This window comes from Hydra vulgaris, chromosome 11 (genome assembly GCF_038396675.1).
Source record: "Hydra vulgaris chromosome 11, alternate assembly HydraT2T_AEP".
NCBI lineage: Eukaryota > Metazoa > Cnidaria > Hydrozoa > Anthoathecata > Hydridae > Hydra > Hydra vulgaris.
This window is the reverse complement of record NC_088930.1, coordinates 50,947,501-50,967,500: the sequence shown is the minus strand read 5'-3', so window position 1 is coordinate 50,967,500 and position 20,000 is coordinate 50,947,501. Positions and strand designations below refer to the sequence as shown.

General features: G+C 27.7%; 1 protein-coding gene and 1 non-coding gene across 2 annotated transcripts in view; one reads left to right on the top strand and one right to left on the bottom strand.

Annotated features, from left to right (window-relative positions):
* Nucleotides 1-10,926: 10,926 nt before the first annotated feature.
* trnar-ccg (transfer RNA arginine (anticodon CCG)) lies at nt 10,927-10,999 on the bottom strand. The gene has a single exon. It is a non-coding gene; the product is annotated as a tRNA-Arg (tRNA).
* Nucleotides 11,000-15,323: 4,324 nt separating this feature from the next.
* The window catches only part of LOC100199683 (RNA polymerase-associated protein LEO1), a 29,360-nt gene continuing 24,683 nt past the window's right edge, over nt 15,324-20,000 (top strand). Inside the window, exon 1 of the mRNA XM_065809127.1 lies at nt 15,324-15,442. The gene's annotated coding sequence lies outside the window, so the exon portion shown is untranslated. The remainder of the gene's footprint in view (nt 15,443-20,000) is intronic.

Here is a 20,000-nt window from a genome sequence, read left to right as displayed (position 1 = left end):
AGGTAGAATGTTTATGATTTTAAAGTCATTTCGAATTTGACTATAGTAAAAAAAAATAATATTATCATATCCATGCTATTTATTGTTTTTTCCGTACCATTTTTTTTAGGTATATCTAAAGAAATAAATCGAGTTGGACATTTAGTTGGTGACTTACCAGGCATTCTTCACTTTCGCAAGCGCATTTTCAGTAAAACCCCGCAGTTTGTTATTATTATGAGCAACTTCTCCTTGATGAAGTATGCAAGCATTTTTAATTTCTTTGTTAGGAACTAAATTAAGATGTTGTGTTTTTTTGCTACTCGCCATTATTTACTTTAAAATTAATAAATAAATAAAAATAAATAAAACACATTTTTTTAGTAAACAGTTTTTAAAAAGTAAACATTTTTTAACGCAAACAAATAAACGGGAACAAAAATTTCTTTTTTAGATTTATTACATTACAACTATTTTATTATTTTAATACAATAATAAATAAAATTATAAAACATTTGTTTTTAAATAGGTTTATGAAATTTTGAATAAATAGATTTGAATAATTATATTTAAAACATTTAATTTTACATATTCTTAACCCCCTGTCAATAATTTGTAAAAACTAAATCAATGCTTTGCGGTATTCGATTTATAAACAATATGGCGGTTAATTTATACTTGAAATTCTTTGTATAAATTGCATTTATTATTGTCTCTAACTAAAGTTATAAGCAGTTTCCAAGTGGCACGTAAAAATTTTTAAACTTCTTAAGTTATAAGGAACAAGTCTATATAAAGATTAAAATGTCCACTCAAAATGTTTAGTTTTCCTTTTTTTTTTTTTTACATGTAGCGACTAGACTATTACTAAATAGTGATCTTACGTATCCACAGTTTATCCCAGTTCATTGTGTGGTTCATCGAGAACATTTAGCAGTAAAACATTTTAATTTTCTAATTGTTTTTAAATCAGTGCTGGAGATTGTAAATTATATTCGATCTAATGCAAAAAATCACAGACAGTTTAAAAATTTCATTAGTGAATTGGATCTTGCTGACAAACCAAGTGACTTGTTGTTTTACTGTGCTGTAAGGTGGCTTTCAAGTAGTTACGTTCTTTATAGGTTTGTAGAACTATTAGAACCAGTTAAATGTTTTTTGCTTGAAAAGCAGAAGAGGTATTCCATGAGAAAGTGGGACAGGCATGTAACCCACCATCTCAGATTTTCTTCATACTTTGTAAAAATGGTCACCTATATAACATAGACTACCTTGCAAAATTTTAGCACTGGTATCGAATAGGTTTTGGAGATATTGTTATTTTAAAATCAGCAGTTTTTAGCAATTTTTTATGTTCGGCGGCCATTTTGATTTTACTATAGTTTTTGTTTTACAAGTTACTGTTCAACTAAGCATGTAATTAAGCTGAAAATTAGCACCAGTATAGTTTTTAGGACGAGGAATCAGAATATGACATTTGTTTTTAATGAAAATATTAAGAACTATATCAAAATTGGGATTGTACTTCACCTACAGATATTTTTGAAATTTTAACAAAGATGGAAAGGAGGTCTGGTAAACATGGTAGCATTAATTTTTTGTAAATTATTTTTTGTTTTTATAAAAATAGATGTTTTAATGAGTGTTTTAATGCAAAATTTAGAGGTGGGTTTTTTGAAATTTTTTGTAAAAACATACAAGTAATATGTGAAAAAATGAGTTTTATAGGTCTGTGTTCATAATTTTTTAAAAATTGACATTGACAATTTTCATTAGTCATCAAATATTATACAAAAGAAAACTTTTTAACCTATTATTTAAAGAAACTTTAATTCAAATAAATATTTATTTTTAAAATAAATTTTTGCTTTTTAATTAATGTCACATAATGTCGTCTTTCACTAAAACAGAAGAAGCACTCAATATTAAAACGCTAAGACTTAGTATTAGTCTGATATTTTACCAGCTGTTGTTTGTTCTCTGTAGCTAATCATTAAATTAAAAAAAAATTGTAAAATAAAAGTAAAAAATAAATAAAATATATCATAATAATAAATAAATATTATATAAATATTATATAAATAATAAATAAATATTAAATAAAAATAATAAATATTATGTAAATAATAAATAAATATTATCATATTTAAAAATACTAATCATAAAAGTTTTTTCCATTTTTAATAAATGCACATGTCTGTGTATTTTGTGTTTATTTATAGCTAAATAAAAAATTGAAAAAGATAAAATGAACAAGATTTTGTGTACAGTTGGTATTTTATCAAATGACCGATGTCATAAAATGGTGCACATGAAATCAATTGGATTGAAAGATTCATCAAGCTATTCAGAGAAAAACAGAAATTTGTTATTATGGAGATCTGGGCTATTAATATTAAACGTTAATGTTAAAATCTGTTTACACCATGAGCAAATTTTACTTAACCAGTTTGCTAATTCCCAAAAAAATTGCATCGACCCATTTAAAAGGCATAAAACTAATGTAAAAGGTAAATTTATATGTTTTTAATTTATTGTGCTATCTTTTTGCAAAAAATACATCTAGTACACTTTTTTTAGTTTATTTCTAACATTATTATATTATCTAAACTATTATTTCCTAATTTTGGCAAATTTTATTTATTTATAATATATTTATAGGTGGTTTGCAAGAAATTGATATTCAACTGGCAAAAGGTATGTGTTCAATTGGTATTGAAACAACACCTGGTTTTAAAATGTGTCCTTCATGTCGAAAAGAAGTGGTAAAAAAATAGATGATTGGTCTACTTTACAGGACCACAATGGTGAAGATAATTTTCTGGAACAAACATTTTTTGATAAAGACATAGAAATCGCACAAGAAAAAGAACTTATAAAAACCAGTTTTGATAAATTATATGTATCACCAGTAAAATTTCATGGGGTTCCACAACATGCTAAAATTTCTCTAGGGAAAAGAAAATTAATGCAAGCTACTGATGTTATGTCAAAAAAGCTATCAGTTATCCTCAATGTTAACACAACAGACCTGAAAAATGATGTTACTGAGGAGCCCAATGTTGAACATCAAAAGAAAGCTGAAGATCCAGATAAATTGATACTTTCAATGCAAGAAAAATTGAAAACAGCAAATAGAAGAGAAAAGATTCAGATTTTAACATTGGTTCCAGATTCATGGTCTTTTAGGAAAACAGCCGAAGCATTTAATATATCAAAGTCAACCATAACTAAAGCAAGAAAACTTAAATTTGAAAAAGGAATAATAACACTTCCGGAAAAAACTAACATTGTTAGAATTGAATTAGATATCATTGATAAGGTGGAAAGCTTCTAATGTAATGATTAGTCGGCAGTTGACAGGTGTAAAAGATTTTGTAAGTGTATCCAAAAATAAACATGTATCAAAGCGATTACTTCTTTGCAGGTTAAAGGAATTATTTATCGAATTCAAACTAGAGCACCCTCAATCCAAAATAGGATTTTCTAAATTTGCTCAGTTAAAGCCAAAATGGTGTATTTATGCTGGTCATAAAGGAACCCATGCTGTTTGTATATGTGTAATACACCAAAACCTAAAGCTTATGCTTAGCGCAGTTAAACTGGAGAAGAATTACCAAGAACTTATTGAGAAGATTGTTTGAAGCAGAGAGTCAAGGGAATGATTGGTCCATAGATGTAATCGTTGCCCTGGAATTCAAAATATTATAAATTATATAACTGCAAATCTATCGCAAAATGAAGGATCATTTGAAGATGATGACAAAGTTGATGAAGATGAAATAATTGAATACAAACAGTGGAGTACAACAGATAGAGCAGAGCTTCTAAGTTACACATCTACAGTAAGCGAATTCATTGAAAGTCTTAGTGAAAAACTTGATAGCATAACATCTCACTCTTATATTGCTAAAGCACAAAGTAAATATTTAAACACATTAAAGTCATCTATAACCATAAATGAAATTATTATTTTGGTTGATTTTGCAGAAAACTTTAAATTTGTCATACAAGACGAAATCCAGAGTTACCACTGGAACCTATATCCTGTAGTTATTTATAACAAAAACAATGAGGGTGCTACTAAAAGTCAACCAACGTCTTTATGTTTTAAATCTGATGACTTAGCAAATGATGTTGGATTTAATTATTGTATAGTAAAAAGAACTGTCCAATTTGTACAAGAAATGTTTCCCAATACCAATAAAATCCACTATTTCTCTGATGGTTGTGCTGGCCAGTACAAAAATTGCAAACATTTTTTAAATTTATGCCATCATGTTGAAGATTTTGGGATGCAATGTGAATGAAATTTCTTTGCAACATCACATAGAAAGTTGCCATGTGATGGCAGCGGTGGAACAGTTAAAAGACTTGTTTCGAGTGTTAGTCTTCAATGTCCAATTAACTTACAAATTCAGAATGCTGAAGAAATGTTCAATTTTTCAAAAGATAACATATTTGGCATCCATTTCTTTTTTTTAAAAGGCGAAGATATTTTATCAGTCCGTAAATCATTGACTCTCCGATTGAATGATGCAAAGACTTTACCTGGTACAAGAAATTTCCACCAATTTATTCTGCAGGTTGCAACAAGCATAAATGTCAAAAGAGTCTCTTAGCAGGAGGAATTTAATCTAACATTCAACCTTACTGGCTCAAATCAATATCTTCAAGAAGTCATTGTAGGAAAATATGATATCTGCAAATATGATATGTTTAACTGGGTTGGTTTGGTATTTGAAGTTGATGAAAAAAATGAAGATTCCCTTGTAAAATTCATGCATCCTCATTTACCTAACACTTCATTTCACTGGCCAAGTAGAGATGATTATTGTTGGGTTCCTAAGCCCTATATTTTAATTATGATAATAAAACCATTATCTTCAAGAACAGAGCGCATATACCAGATAGACACAGATGATTTGCCCAAAATCCAATCTTTAAACTAACTCAATCATATTACACCAGTTTTCTTTTATAAGCAATTTATGAATTATTCAGATGCAAGTTCTGGTTTTTTATTGACTAGTTTTTTATTTAAAACATGTATTTGTGTGATTATTTTGACTCAATATATTATATTTATTATGAATTTTTTATTTTAATTATTGTTAATGGTTTTTTTTTCTTATAATTGACGTTTTCAAAATAAGCAATTTCTTAATAAGTAACATCCAAATATACTTTTTCATTATAATTTGTTTAATTATTTATAAAAATCCTTAAAAAACCAACCTCTCAATTTTGTACCAAAAAACTCTTTAATATATCTATTTTAATAAAAACATAAAAAAATTCTCAAAAAATTAATGCTACCATGGTTACCAGACCTCCTTTCTGCCCTTGTTAAAATTTCAAAAATAGCTCTAGGTGAAGTACAATCCGAATATTGATAAACTTCTAATTCTTTTCATTAAAAACCAATATCATATTCTGATTCCTCGTCTTTAAAACTATACTGGTGCTAATTTTCAGCTTAATTACATGCTTAGTTGAACAGTAACTTGTAAAACAAAAACTATAGTGAAATCAAAATGACCGCCGAACAAAAAAAATTGCTAAAAACTGCTGATTTTAAAATAACAATATCTCCAAAACCTATTCGATACCAGTGCTAAAATTTTGCAAGGTAGTCTATGTTATAAAGAAGACCATTTTTACAAAGTATGAACGAAATCTGAGATGGTGGGTTACAAACCTTAAAAATTTGTCTCACTTTCTCATGGAATACCTCAGAAGACATTTGAAATATATCTTAAAAATTTATCCGATCTTGCTCAGACTATATTAAGTTTTCAAAAAAAATTGCTCTTTTTCAGAAAGATCTTACCTTAAAAACTTTTAGTAATTTTCCTCAAACGAAGATGATTCATAATCCTAATCCTACAATTCAGTATGATGATCATAGGATTGAATCATACCGGGAAAAACTACAGAATTAATTCGAAGACTTTTAAAACAGGTTTAAAGATTTGTATGCTCTTAAATCGTCATTAGCATTTTTAGTAAACCCTTTTTTAATTGATATTATTAGTGATGGTTGTTCAATACCAAAAAATATACTTGAAGAAACATTTTAATTTGGAATTGAATTACTAGATCTCCAAGATCAAAAGTTTCAAATGCTGCATAAAACACTAGTTTTATTAGATTTTTGGAAAATGGTTCCTGAAGTCAAGTATCCTCAACTAAAAAGGATTAGTATAAAACTTATTTCAATTTTTGGTTCAACATATACATGTGAATCTTTATTTTCGACTATAAAATTTGTTAAATCAAAGTATCGCGCCAATCTAACTAGTGAACATTTGTTACAGTTGCTTAGAATATCAACAACAAGCTTGAAACCAGATTTTAAAAAACTTACCAGTAGTGTTGAAAATCTTAGTGTCTAATAAATTTATAGTAAATTATGCAAGAAGAATTTTCTAATGGTCTTTTACAAAAAATAATTGATGTTATAAAAAGAATTCTCTCTGTTATGTCTAATTTTTTGCTGAATGATGAAAAGATATTTTTCAATCATAAAAGTAAAAGAAATTTGAGCTTAATTGAAGTTCATTGAAATTTTTTTTTTTTTTTGTGTGTTGTCGTTTATTTATTTGATATTTTGAGCTTTTTGTAACTTACGCTATTAAGTGGTTATAAGCAAGTTCAATTAGAATAAAAGCAAGTTTAATTCAAATACATTAAACTAATTTTTTTTCTCAAACAAACCTTTTTATCTTTAGATTTTTATATCTTGCTTACAAATATTTTTATAAGGAAATTTATGGTTGTTGTAATTGTGTTAATTCAATAAAAAATTATGATTTAGAGATGCTTTCTCAATTTTTTCTACAAATGGTTTATTTATATGTGGTCATTATTTATATGTGGCTCTCGCGTCTAAAATTGTGGCCAGCGCTGGTATATACAATAACAATATAGAATGTATACTAACGTATATTATACTATAAAAAATCCTTATAAAAGAAATGAAATGTAAACAAAAAATTTGGTAAAAGCTGTGGCAATATCAATAAAATTTGTTAAAAGTATTGATTGCTAATAGCAATTTTATTCAACGATTGTTGATTAAGAGTAATTATTACTTTGTATTATTGTTTTGCTTTATACAAACTTAGGGCAAAAACTTTTAATTTTTAGTTCATGTAAAATTTTCTTATAGTTTTTTCAAGCATTATAAATACAGTTTTTGATATAATTATCTATATAAAAAATTAAGTCTAAATTTTTTTTGGTTTATTATTTCATATATACTAAAACTAAATATAAACCAAATTGTTAAAAAAGAATCAAAGAAATAAAATATTAATGTAATAATAATTAAATTAACAACTTACAACTTAATCTATTTCAAAAAACTCTTTATGAAACTGTTAGTAATTATTATTTAGATTTCAATGTTATTTGGGATAAAATAAAAAATGGCGCACGCAAAACAACTACCAAATGAAATATCTATGGAAAGTTAACCATTAAGCTAAATATTTTTGACCCATACTATTAAAAGTAGATTTTAATTTTAGTTTACATATTAGTTTGACCTGTGTTTATGAAAAAACACACTTCCGAACGTAATTCAGACGTCTTTTGAACGTTCCACGCTGATAAAAAAAAACTATTTTGGTTCCAAAAAGGACTAAGACGTTTAGAACGTAAACTGAACGTAGATTGTACGTTTTTTGTACGTGTAGTATTTGCTGTGTTATTTGTAATAAATTACGAATAATTACTATATCACAGTTACTGATGTCCAAAGCTTGCTTGGAAAATCTTAAAGAATCCAAATCAATGGACATTAATGAAGGTCAGAAAATGTCCATTGATTTAGATCCGATAAGACTTTCTAAGCCTGTGTTGGACATTAGTGAAAGTGATATAGTAATTGTTCGTAATTTATTACAAATAATTACTAAATCACTTTCAGATTATTATTTTATATCACATATCAAATTATTATTTTGCGAACAATTAAAATTACTGGCAAAATAATTTATAAGCCGCCATCACTACCTTCTGCCCCCCAACAGCGGTGGCTGCGAAACAGGAAGCGGAAATTTGAAAAGCAATTTAAAGAATAGTTTAGATGCATACCTACCTTAATAATGATTTAAGAAATATTTAGATGAATAATTTAGATGCATGTCTACCTTAAAAGTTTAGATGCTACTTACCTTAAAAATGCTCCGATTATTTTGCCGATTATTTTTATGTTTCTTTATTTGGTCAGTATAGTAACGTTTCTTTGACTTTTTAATAATTTTTCTAAAAGTTTTGAGTTTTGTAATTAGTTTTATTACTAACTTATTTTTTTAAAAATTTATTACTCAACCCTGAGTGGTTTATTTGGTGAAAAATTTTTGCGGCCTTATGACTGCGGAATTTTTGTGGACAATCTCTTTAAGTGGAATGTAAAAATATACATACACGGTTGCAATAAATATTTTAAAATCTCTTTTTAAGCCTTATGAATTAAACGGACTATCACGTAGTTTTAAAAAACCGCTATTGTATTTTTCAATAACCGCTATTGTTTTTTTTAGAAACCTTTTTATCGGGACCAACTTAAACAATGCAGCATATGAAAGCCTTTACTTTGTAATCTTTGAATCAAGATTAGTTTAATATTGCGCTATTAACTGTTTTTTTCGATAATGACTGATATGTTTAAAGATTAAAACATTGTGTTTGCCGACCCAATTGTTTACCTCCACGGAAGAATTAATATTAAGGATTATTTAGGCATTTTATTGTGGAAAAAATCGAATGTAACACCTATTTTCAAGAAGGGGAATAGGCTAAAAGCATCCATTTACCAGCCAGTTTCGCTCACTTCCATACCTTGAAAAATTATGGAAAGTATTTTACAAAAAAGAATAATGGAACACTGCGTTGCTAATGGTCTAATTTCTCCAAACCAGCATAACTTTGTTCATCGTAATGGATGCGTATCAAACCTTTTAGAAACTCGAGATATCATGACGGAAGCAACTCACTGCAGACACGCAGTAAACGTCATTTAACAGACTTTGCAAAGACGTTTGACAAAGTACCACATAAACGCCTTCTTTATAAGCTGAGAGCGTACGGTATTCAAAGCGCTCTCGTTGACTGGATCGCAGCTTGGCTAAGCAATCGATGTCAACGAGTGGTTATAAACGGCATTACTTCTGAATGGAAAGCAGTCACTTGTGGAGTGCCTTAAGGCTCGGTCTTGGGCCCATTGCTATTCGTAATCTTTGTAAACGACCTGCCGGACAGAATTACTCATCATATGAAACTGTTTGCCGACGACAGCAAAATAATAGGGATAATTAAAAAGGAGTCGGACAACATCACTCTCCAAGATGACGTTGACAGAGCAGTGGAATGGTCACATATTTGGCTCTTGCATTTCAACGTTGAGAAATGCAAAATAATGCATGTTGGGCGCGGATGTAACAAGTCAACGTACAAATACTCAATGTCTAACGTCAACGGCACCCGTCGTTCTCTCAAAGAAACCGCAGTCGAAAGAGACCTTGGTGTGATGGTCTCGAATGACCTTAACGTCAGACCGCAAATAGAGTCAGCCGCATCAGTAGCAAATAGAATGCTTGGGCGACTCAAAAAAACATTTCGCAGTCGCAGTTTTTATTTATGGCGCACTCTGTATCTCACTTACATTCGCCCCCATCTTGAGTTTGCTGTACAAGCCTGGTTACCGCATTTAAAATCAGACATTGCCATTCTCGAGCAAGTCCAACATCAAGCAACAAAAACAGTATCGACTATTAAACACCTGACCTATGAAGATCGACTCCAACGGCTCGGTTTAACAACTTTTGAAGAACGCCGCAAAAGAGCAGATCTTATGGAGCAATTCAAAATCACTCGTAAACTCGAGCTTGTTATTTTTGTCGCAAAAAATTTTCAAAAAGTAAAGATAAGTATATTCTAAGAGGCCATAACCATAAACTAGAACGTCAGATGGTAAAAAACTGTGAGGAGCGATATAACTTTTTTTCAAATAGAATTGTCGCCTCATGGAATGCGCTTTCGCAAGAAGCAGTGAACGCTCAGTCCATCAACGCTTTCAAAAACAACATAAGAAAGTAACTTTATAGATACAATAGCTGCTTTGTTTGTAGCGTCTGTATCTCCATGTTCGTCAGCATAGAGGGGCCTGGTGTAGCACCTCTTCATCAAATTATAAATAGATTATTGTATTTGTTTTTGATCACTGAATAATAATAATAAATAAATAAATTTCAACATCTTCCCTGCCCCACACAACCAAAAGTTCCTGTATCCGTCACTGCCCATGATGAGCAGATGACTCGTCTTGGTATGAAACAGAATTTTTGGTGAAGCGGAAGATGATAGCAAAATCGCGATGAACCTGGAAATGGAGTTTTTTTCCATTGGTTCCCCGAACAAAATCTTGAATTGAATTATTATTAACAATCAGTGAATTTTAAAGTGATGCATAAGTGTTTTTTAATCCAAATGCGGTTCATGAAAATATGTAAAGTAAAAGTATTAGAAATAAAAACATAGTCATTAACTTGTATAATTGTGCATGCTTTTAATTTTAAAAAATTGATGCTTATCAGGGCGCCCTAATTACGGCTATGCCACGGGCGTTATAAAAGCCAGGGAAAACTTGTCTTATTTTGACTTGTTTTACTAACTTAAAATGTAGTATGGTTTGTGGGCTTGCCTGCCCTCAATTAATGAAATCCTTAAATAGCCAACCAACAAATAAATAACAACAGCTTTTAATAACAAAAAAATTTTTTATTACTGACACTAATATTCTTAATTGCTTTTCTAAATTAAAATATGTTTATAAAAATTTTGTATTAGTATAGAAAAATGATGTTTCAAAAAATTTATAAATTTAAAAAACTATTTTTAAGTAACAAAGCAACCAAAATCTAATTACGCATGATAAGACGACCCTGATGGGACTTGAACCCACAATCTCCAGCTCCGGAGGCTGGCGCCTTATCCATTAGGCCACAGGGCCGTAACAAATTAATGAAAAAATTATTTATATATTTTATACTTTTTGATATATAGTTGAAATAGTAACAATACTAAAATTATTGGTAAAAATACTATATTCTTCTACTTATTGTAGTTAAGCTGCTTTTAAAGAAATTTCCGTCGGTCGGTTATTAGTCTAAGCAATTGAAAGATATTTGCGTAAAAATTTCTGGTCTGCAAGATAGACGATTTGATTGTTTAATTGAAAAACACCAAAAGTGTGGACTACAAGCAGTCTTACTGTGGACTACGAACAGTCTTACTGTGGACTACAAGCAGTCTATTAAAATTTATTTAAATTAATGTCTATCAATATTATATGTTATATAATTTAATATAACTTAGTTGCGGTATATTATGGAATTATAACTTTTGCTTTAATTTCCACACCAGAGAAAACTCAAGTTCTTAAATGTTATTTTTAAGTGAAAACTTTGCTCGATGCTAAAATTTTTTAACTATTGCAAAGACATTTAGACAAAAGATTATTCCTCAAGGAAATAGAAGAAATAGAGCTACTATTACCAGCATATATTTTTTTGTTTACTCTTACTTATTAAGTTTTTTAGGAAATATTTGGACATGATTAAAGATCAAAGGAGCTAGATTTTTTACACTTTGTAAAAGATCTAGTTCCTTTGATCTATAACCATGTCCAAATTAAATAAGTTTTTAACAATTTAAAGCCAACCGACAGAGCAAAATCAAAAAGATGTTCAAGAAGAAGAAGTCAGTATAAACAAAAAAGGAATCTCTAAGAAATCTTTAAAAAACTCAAGCAAATTGAAACGGAAACTCAAAGAAATTTTTATAAAACCCAAATATTTATTAAACAAAAAAAATTTTTCATTTATTTAATTTCATTTAAAACCTAAGTTAACGATTTATATTTATATAAGAAATTTTGACTTAAGATTTAAGACTTAAAACTAAAATTATATAAATCATGCTATTTTTGGGTCCCATCTAAGATATGCATGTCAATTATGGGGACAATCCCATAAGCAAACCATTTGAAGGCTGTCCCATCTCCAAAATAAAGCTTTAAAAATGATATATTTTCAGTACAATAACTTTAAATCTAATGTGCTATACCTAATTTCAAATATATTAAAATTTAGTGACCTTGTGATATTTCTTAACTGCCAATTTGACTGGAATTATCATCACAAAAACTTTCCCGTACCATTCAACAATTTCTTTTCAAGTACAAATAGTCACTATCCTCTCCGCTCCATCAGAAGCTTAAACTTAGTTATTCCAAAACACCACTCTGCTAAATATAGAAATAAATCCATTAAATATCAATCTATTCCCTCATGGAACAAACTACCTCCTGATCTAAAATCTCTTAATTCAATCTCTGAATTCAAAATCAAACTTTTTAATTATTTATTAAAAAAATACAATTAAATATTTCTACAAATTAATATTGGAATTTTTTATTATGTATATCAATTCGTGATACTTCAGTTTTTTTATTTGATATTTTTAGCATTTTGAAATTTTTTTCTATCTGCCATTTTTAAACTTTTTTCATTTTAATATTATTAATACTAGAACCAATATTTTGGCATTCTTTATTTATCTATCTATTTATTTATCTCTTTTCATTCAACCATTCTCTACTTCGTACTAAATGTTTGTTGCTGCTGTCATTATTCACTAAATTTTTGTTGCTGCTGTTATTGTCCTTATTTATGAAATTCTCCTTTTATTATAATTGTTATCATTTTGTTACTATTATTATTATTATTGTTATTATTATTGTTGTTATTATTATCATTATTATTATAATTAGTATTATTGTTATCAGTTATTATTACTATTTTCATCCTTGACTATAAGGTTATGTTGTATATTCAGGTATTTACTTTATATTAGTACTTGTACTATTGTAAATTTCCTTGAAATGTTATAACTATTTCGAATTATATTTGATTTGATTTTGATTTAATTAAGAAAGTTTCACTAATTCATCCTACCTATCAGTGGCGGATTGAGGTTTAGCGTCGTCGTCATTCAATGCATTCACCATTTTTGATAATCTTTAGTCTACTAAAATTTCTCTCGCCATAAGCAGATGTAATAGGAAAAGTCAAGTCAGTTTTGTAGAGTATAGACATATCAGGAATATATTATGTCATCTATTTCTCTATCAAGAATGGATATACGTCTTTCATTTGTCGTTCAGTCGTCGTTGCTGGAGATGTTGATGCATACACTTTGAAAGTAGGTTTCAAGTAAGGAGAGGGTGCAATATGAGTTTTTGCCGAAAATATTTTTAACTCATAAAAACAAATCTAAATTGCCCCACAATGTTAAAATCACTTAATTTATAATTTTGTGTTTTTCTCCGTAAAAAAAAAGTTGTTTACCGTTTGCAAAGTCATTGTAGTTTTATGAACATCTCTCACTGTACAGTCACAGTAGTTGTGATACACAGAGTTATGTTAAAAAATCCATTGACTGTATACATTATGATTATAAGAGACATTTGCAAAAAACAAAACGTCTCTGTTTTGTTTTTTGCCATAAATGCGGGCAAATTTGTAAAGCAGGTATGTAAGCGTTGGTTTGTTGTTATCTGGTTTTCTATTTCCGTTCAAAATAAACGCATAATTTTGTAATGAGAAACTTATATTTTAGTGGGCGCCAGTTTACCGGCTTAGGGAGCGCGAAGGAGCAGTTCGCCCCCCTCACACTCTATCTGAATCCGCCACTGCTAACTACGTTGAGAATTAATTAGCAATAAGTAATAAAGCATGGCTGTACCGTTAAGGGTGGAAAGATTGGGAAAAGAGGAGGGGTGTGGGGTTATCAGGTGCAATCAACACCTTTTTTTACTAAATGCTTTTTGTTTCGCGCAAGTCTTATAAGGAAAAATGAGCAAAATATTTATTTGCTATTCAAAACTGGTAAAAAAAGTTAAACAAACACGGTTTATCGAAAAACTTCAAGTTGATGTAGTATCAATATTAACTGAAAAACTTCAAGTTGATGTAGTATCAATATTAAAGACTTCATATTATTTTTAGTTATGGAAATTAAATGAACAAAAAAAAAATAGCAAACCACGTAACTATAGATCTATCGCGTAGATGGGAGACGATATATCAATATGACAAGAAGAGTGCTATTGTTCTGCATCACCAAGGTCGTATGAGTTTGGAAGCCTATGACTTATACAACATTTTGAGTAGTAAAAAAACATTATTGACAAAGAAATAGCCACATGCATACACCACCTTTTTGTGGTCTTGAAAATACACCTCACACAAGTTTATGTTTGTTAGGGCAGATGTCATTGTATTTTGCAGGCCCGTAGCAAAAGGGAGGGGGGCTGTAGGAGCATTTGCCCCCCCCCCCCCCCAATAATTTTTCAAATAAATAATTTTGAAAAAATTGATTGAAAAAAATGACAAAAAAAAAAGGTCCTTAAAACTATTTCGGGGTAGTACTGCCCCCTCCTTAATTTAATTTTTGTTTCTACGGGTCTGCTTTGTACTAATATTCTACATATCAATGACATTGAAGTGGTAAAATTTTACTTGGACATGACACCCAAATAAAATCTACCTCTCAAATTCCCATCTTCAAACGTCATATTTATTATAATTGATACAATACTTGACAACACTATTTTCAAATTTTATAGCCAACATTATCGATAAAACCATTGTACTTGCATGGAAGCAAGTATTAAGCAAGTAGTAAGCAAGGCCTCACTTTACTTGGGTAACTTACCACACTTATCCCAAAATACTGTTGCAAACATGCCAAAAACAAACAGGCAATAGTTTTAAATATAGAAAAATCAAATACTGAGATTAAATGGTAGATGTTTTTAAATCAACCAAACCCTAAACCCTATTTGTCCAGTGTGACATCATAATGAGCATTATTCTTGAAAAAAGAAGCAATTTATAATTGCAAACATAATAACCGCTAAATTTTATCATTAATATTTTATTACTGAATCAAACTAGCTTCTAAAACGAAACGAGTATTTCTAAATACAAATTAGAAATCCTATTTCTAATTTGTATTTAGAAATAGGATTTCTAATTTGTATTTAGAAATACAAATTAGAAATCCTATTTCTAATTTGTATTTAGAAATACTCGGCGCCAATAATCAAGGGTAGTTTTTTTTTTAAAGCATAAGTCTTTACTTTTATTTTTTTTTAAACCTGTATTAATTTGCAAGAAAACTATATATTTTTTTCAAATTTAATTTCTCCATGTTTGAAAGGTCAGGTGTGAATTTAAAATTTTTTAATTTTTTACTTTTTATACTTAATTTTTATTTTTACATCGGCAATTTAATGACTTTACCCTACGGAGCAAGTTTTTCTGAGATTCAATATGGCAGTTTCACGCCGGAAATACGCTAATTTAAGTTAGGTGTAACTCAAAGTTAGGTAAGTAACTCAAAGCTCTCCTTTTTTAGTAAGTTATATATAGCTTATGCTGCTTGTTAATGAAATGATTATTTTTTCTTCTCTGTCTATTCTCCTCTTTTTTTGTGTGTGTGTGTGCGAATTTTCTTCACATACATTTAAGTAGTCAACTACGAGATCATAGCTCGTGGTTTGTATATATATGCATATATGTATATACGCATTTAAATTTATATATATATATATATATATATATATATATATATATATATATATATATATATGTATATATATATATATATATATATATATATATATATATATATATATATATATATATATATATATATATATATATATATATATATATATACTTTTTTTAACTTTTGAATCTCTGTGTTTGTAATCACTGAGTTAAAGTACTGATATTTGTAGAGCAAGCGAAGGAAGCAATTTTAGCAAAGTAAAATGGCAGTTAAATGAATGTCTGAGAGATTGTTTATAAATAGCTCTAAAATTCACTTTAATACTAAAATCCTATTTAATATTTTGAAAGGATAGCATTTCTAAGAAAAATATGGTCCTGTTTTTTATTAATTAGTTTAATTAGTTTATAAAAATAAATGTTTTAATTAGCAGGGGCTTAATAACCCAACTGTTAAAAAATGTGATTAAAGCAATCAAATAGCATTGATCAGATATATAAAATCCATGTTTTAATTTTATAAACATTACAGAGATATAATTTAAATTGAAAACAAAAGTTATTTATTTGTAGAAATAGTTTAAATTTAAATATGATTTTAATAATAGAGCTTATTGCGCACTTTATTGAGTAGAATGGTTTGGGCATAAAAAAAAAGAAAGGGGAAAGATGCAGGAAATCTTATGCAACTAGCTAGATAATGGCAGATGTCTACTATATTACTATGTCTAATCTGTCATATGTAAGCAGTTGTCTGCCAACCAGACGTCCAAGCATTATTATATGTACTTTCCAGCACTAATGCTTACAATGCTTCTGCTTCAACATCACTACTATATGTATTACTGTCAACATCATTGTCAACTGCAGCCACATCAACAGATGATGATACATTTGACAATGATATCTTAAACTTCTGCAAAAAGACCACAGACACCATTTTCTACTCGGCTAGAGTTAGGTTTTGCTATGGAGAAAGTCTAACAGGTGATGAATGTTTGAAGCAACTGAAAGAAGAAGCAACAAAAAAAATAATGCTCCAAGATAAAAGACCACAAAAAAAAGAAGAAATCTTCAAGCTAGATAGTGATGAGAACAACAACACGTTGTGTGTAAAGTGTGGTATTCATGAAGGTCAAGGAGAAGAATGGGTGTGCTGTGACTTGATGATGTTTGGTACCATATTAAATGCACAAAAATTCCAGATAGAACTGATATTGAAGCCATGGATTGGATCTGTAAGAATTGTCTACAAATAATGTAAAAATATATATTTTACATACTGGAGCTTATTGCCCCCATTTTCAAAGTTTGAGAAAGCCTTAATTGTAACATTTTGGCTTTTTTTTCACTATATGACTTTAAATTTTACTGAAAAAAGCTTCTGTACATATAAAAATATGTGTGACCTATCATTTAAAAGTATTTCCAGTTTGAATTTAATATTTATTTACTTACTTCAAAGAGAGAAAAAAAAGTTCTTGAGAAAATAGGCTTATTATCCCCCCTGTTACCCTATATATATATATATATATATATATATATATATATATATATATATATATATATATATATATATATATATATATATATATATATATATATATATATATATATATATATATATATATGTATATATATATATATACAACCCTCGGAATTAGGGTCGGCATAGCAATGCCGACCTAAAAGTGTTTATAGTTGGCAAAAAATTGCCAACCTCATTTCTATATTTTATGGTGAGACCATTGTATCAAATTAGGAAAAATGAGGTTGACAAATTATTGTCGAACTCGTTTCTCCTTATTCCGAGGGTTGTATATATATATATATATATATATATATATATATATATATATATATATATATATATATATATATATATATATATATATATATATATATATATGTATATATATATATATATATATATGTATGTATACATATATATATATATATATGTATACATACATATACATATATATATATGTATACATACATACAGTGTTTCAAAGGAAGACGTGGATTGCACGCAATTATATGACCACACAAAAAAAACTTTGTTTTGATGATTTGACCACAGCTTTTAACATGTTTTCAAAATTTAAAAATGCGCTAAAAAAATTTACTCTAACTTATCTAAAAAAAACTTTACTTTATAAAAGCAAAAAAAATCTTAATGAAAGAGAAATAGAAAAAAACCCAACTAAAACAAAACTCAACAAACTAAAATGCTTAGTTTATTTAAATCATGTTTTTAATTATGTTCGGAATAATTTTTTATTAATATTTTTAATTTATTAATGTTTATATAACATCAGAAACCCTTAAAATAAATAGAACAATTTACTTTTAATGATTGCTTAAAAAATACTCACCCTTAATTTAAATTATAGTGTTTTTTACTAATTTAAGAATATCAATTTCCATGTAAATGTAAACTAGTAAATAATTACTTATTAAAAAACCATTTCATTCTTTTTTTTAACTTCTATACTTTTTTTATTTTTTTAGTTAAATTTGTTTCAAAGTATTAACATTTATCATAAAAAATACATAATACAAATAATTAAAGAAAAAACAAAAAACAGTTTATTGATACTTAATATAAAAATTCATTAAAAGTGTTTTGTTACTTTATTGAAAAGTGTTTCTATAATATAAAAGCATTAAAGACCAAACTTATTTAATTGTAACGGCTTGCAAAGACATTTGTCTTTTATTTTCAATGAAATTTTTTTTTTTCCTTTTAATTGATTTTTTTTATCTTTTTGACTTAAATAATTCTTATATTACAATTTGTTAAAAAGACTTTCGTTGTCTTAGAAAGTCATCGTTTATAAAAGCAAAAAAGTTTTTTATTTTTAATAAGGTTTTTTATTAAAAATGCATACTTAAATAATTTATATAATATAAATTTAAAAAAATTATATACAACTGTCAATAATACTTAAAAAAAAAATCATTATCAGTAAATTTTTACTTTATTTAAAACCGTTTCGCTAATATAAAAAAGTTTGTTAAGAAATTTCGATATAATTTATTTCACCTAAGGTATAGTTCAGAATATTTTCATTCAGCCTGTTTTTGAAATGTTTTTTGAAATAGCCGCGGTCAAATCATCAAATGCTTTGATGATTTGACCGCGGCTATTTCAAAAAACATTTATATATTATATATATATATATATATAAATATATATATATATATATATATATATATATATATATATATATATATATATATATATATATATATATATATTATATATATATATATATATATATATATAGGAATACTTGTGAGGGTAGGAAGCTTGGTTTTCAGGGATGGAAGTATAGATAAAAAGTGTATTTAAACATTTTGAAAAATAATCTGGAAGAAAGTGCCCACAAATTGGGATTTTTTAAGTCATTTATTTTTCAGCAGATAGCAATCCAAATATACAGCCTAACGTGTCAAGGAATGACTTATATTTAAAATAGCTAAGCAATTTCATACACCACCACAATCTCCAGATTTAAATCCTATCGCACATCTGTGGGATAAATTGAGTAAAAGAATTAAGACACTCGATGCGAGGAATCAGCAACAACTACAATTAGTAATTATAAAAGAGTTGGGCTCAATTACTCCAGAAGTTACAAAAAAGTTAGTTTGTACTATGAAAAACAGACTACATGAGACAATAAAAGCTCATAATAGAAACATAAGTTATTAAAATGCTAACAAGTTGAGTTTACATAAAAGTTTTATTAGATTTTTGTAAAGTGGATGAAAATCTTTCATTCCAAAATGCTATATTTTATTTGTTACTCGTTACTTTAAAAAATCTTTTTGTACATCATTTCTTAAATGTTTAAATGATATAATTTAGTTTATACCATGTTTACATCTTTGCTGAATAAAAAAAAATATATATATATATATGTATATATATATATATATATATGTATATATATATATATATGTATATATATATATATATATATATATATATATATATATATATATATATATATATATATATATATATATATATATTTTTTTTTTTTTTTTTGACTGCACATTTCGCAATAACATAGTATATTTTACATGTGCAATAATGTTTTATCATATTGTGTATAAATGGTAAAAGGATACATCAGCTAAAGACCAAATTGTATACATACATGTTTGAGCATAAGTCTTAATGTGTTGAACTTCTTAGAATCTTGATTTTAGTCTTATGAAAATTTTTAAAATTTTTGGTTTTTATCTTGGGTTGACTTCATGACCAAGACATTGGTCTTGATGTTGGGCAATTCCATGTGAAAGCATCCAATTTTTTTATAAAATGCAACCTTAAGTCTCAAATTTTGCTGATTTTTACAT